Genomic DNA, 3,182 nt, shown 5'->3' with positions numbered 1-3,182 from the left:
AATTAATATTATTCAAGGAATAACGCAGACTCATTTGGAAAATATTTTTAAAAGATAGTGATTTTGAAATACTCGCTCGTGGGAAAGTGAGTACCCGTCCATAGGGAATTGAGTCACATTCGGAGAAAACAAAGCACTACTCAGGAAATGCTAGTTTGCGAGCTAATCTTTTTGTGAAGGCACAATGAAGCCCTTTTATGTCTTTTAAGATCGCGGTTTAAATTTACACTTTTGCTCCCGGGCCACAATGTCTCATGACACTGACCAACTCGTCTCTTAAGATAGTTGGGAAGGTTGACATCCTCTGGTGCCCCCAAACGGGGGTTGACGATGTAAGGTTGCCGGATTTTTTGGTGAATTTTGGACATATAAATAAGAAATTTTTGGATTTTTTTGGGCTTAAAAAATTTTAAAAATATATGAATCATTTGAAATTTTAAAAAATTAAAAATTTTAGCTTTTGAAATGTAGGCTCTTAGGATTTAAAAAAAATTTAAAGTCTTGTGCTTCTAAAATATAGACTCTTTGGGCTTAAAATTGTTTTAAAATCTGGGCTTTTAAATATTTAGGCTCTTAAGATTTTAAAAGTTTTAAAATTTTGGGCTATTAAAAATATAAATTTTCGAAGTTTAAGATACTAAGATTTGGATTTTAAAACTTGAGCTCATAAATTTAAAAATATTTTAAAAATTCAGCTTTTCAGACTTTAACTCCTATAGCTTGGAAATCAATTCAAAATTGAATTGTTCAGGCTTAGGCTCTTAGGGGAGAGTGAAACATAATTCAAATATGAAACTTTATTAAAAATTTGCAATTAATCGCCTTCAGCCACCAGATTCACAACAGATATGTTAGCAAATAGAAGACTGTTCCTTTTTAAAAGTATAAAATCATAATACTTTTGAAATGTTTTATGCTCCAAACGACTTCAAATTATATAAAAAACTCATGGTTATTCCTTAAGTTAAATGTGATGCCGTGAAATATGAGACCATCCTCAAGACTTAGAAGTGTTCCACTTGAGATTTTTTGTAAAATTCATATTATGTTCACAACTTAAAATTCATGCAAGTCTTTAAAGCTTATAAAAAGATATTCAAATATTTGAAATTTAAATGTCTGCATGTGCTCCATCCAATGTATTAAATGTTCAAATACTATGTTCGAGAATACTGCGCGGGCTAATCAGGTCGTCTTGTCGATATGATAGGGTTGTAAGTCTCACCCCACTAATCCAATCATTCTTTTCGCAATGACTGAAGTTGACAAGTCCAAAGAACCCTAATAAATGTCCAAATCATAATATAAGAATTTACAAGTCCTAATCACTCTACTAATCTCATCTTCCTTCTTGTAAGAACTAGAGTTGATGAGTCTAGTAAGCCCTAATAAATGTCCAAATTCTAAAATAAATCACATAGTCCGATCCTTCTCCTTATAAGGACAGGAGTCGATAAAACTCATATCATGAAAGTCTAAATTGACAAAATTAAATGTTCTATTTTAAAGATAAATGCTTTAAATGTGTAATTCTTTGATGATTGTCGTGTTGATAAAAAATTTCAACCAAATTAGTCAATTTCTTAAATAAAAATTTTCAAAATAACCAACGAAAATATTCAATTTAAAATAAATCACTAAAAGCTAAAAGCAAAATCTATCCACCCTCCGCAAGTCAATTTCTTAAATAAAAATTTTCAAAATAACCAACGAAAATATTCAATTTAAAATAAATCACTAAAAGCTAAAAGCAAAATCTATCCACCCTCCGCAACAGTTTGTCGATGGTGATAAATTTCTTATTGACCTCAACTCAGAAAGAGTTTGCAAATGTGATATCAAGGGTGTCAATATATTCACAATCAAAGCAATTGCATGCTAGTAAGGACGTGACCTTAGTCCTATGTCTATGTGGTTTTGTCGTCAATTGACACCACAAAATAGCAGTTACGATCATAGCACTTTGATTGAGTGGTTGCCGCTAAATAATACCATTATATTACAGTTATAGTCGCAACCCATATGTTCCCCGATAACTTTCTACACTTTGAGTTGTGAATCATAAAGGTACAATTGATTGACATAAAGTCTTATGTCAGCTAATGTCAACTTAAATTTGTCCCTTAGGCAAACATCCACCCCAGATCTACAAGGTTCTTTTGGATGACACAATCCATAGCTGTTGATAAGGATCATTATGTCAGGTTGGGTTGGTCACCTCCTCTGACTAAGTAGATCAGGGACACGACAACCGGAGATGGCTGAACCATGGGATCTTGATCGGGTTTCGTCTTCATTCCATCACCATCCTCTTTAAAGCTTCAAGTGGTGAATTCTACAATTTAAATCCTAAGTATGCTGCTAATGTATGTTCAATTTTCAATTCATAATGACTAGCATTAATCGAAAGTGTTTCTCCCATTATCGGGAGGGGTAATTAGCCATAAGGTTTTGTGCTTATGGGAAACATTGAGCAACAACAACAACAACAACAACAAAGCCTTAATCCCACTACGTGGGGTCGGCTACATGAATCCTTTTTCTCCATTGCGTCCTATTTAGTGTCATATTTTCATTTAGTTCTAGTAAATTAAGATCATTTTTAATACAATAAGCCCAAGTCTTCCTAGGTCTACCTCTGCCTTTCTTAACACAAGTCGAATCTAAAACATCTACTCTCCTAATCGGATCATCAGATGGTCGACGTTTAATGTGACCAAACCATCTAAGACGACTTTCTCTAATTTTGTCTGTCACAGGAGCAACACCAACCCTATCACGAATATATTCATTCCGCATTTTGTCTCTAAGTGTAAAGCCACTCATCCACCTAATCATTCTCATCTCGGCAACACTTAACTTATTATTATGCTTCTCTTTTAAAGGCCAACATTCAGCGCCATAGAGCATTGCAGGTCACACCACCGTCTTATAAAATTTTCCTTTCAGTCTTAGCGGTACTTTTCTATCACACAAAAGGCCCGAAGCATTCCTCCACTTCAACCAACCAACTTGAATTCTACTATTAACACCCCATCTATATCACCATCGCTTTGGACAACGGACCCAAGATATCTAAATCGTTCACACCTTTTAATAATTTGATCACCCAAAGTCACACTTCTGTCACTAGAGCTATTACTACTAAAATTACATTCCATGTATTCAGTTTTAGTTCTACT

The sequence above is a fragment of the Phalaenopsis equestris genome, unplaced genomic scaffold (genome assembly GCF_001263595.1).
Source record: "Phalaenopsis equestris unplaced genomic scaffold, ASM126359v1 Scaffold000137, whole genome shotgun sequence".
Classification (NCBI taxonomy): domain Eukaryota; kingdom Viridiplantae; phylum Streptophyta; class Magnoliopsida; order Asparagales; family Orchidaceae; genus Phalaenopsis; species Phalaenopsis equestris.
Note: the sequence above shows the minus strand (reverse complement) of the source record.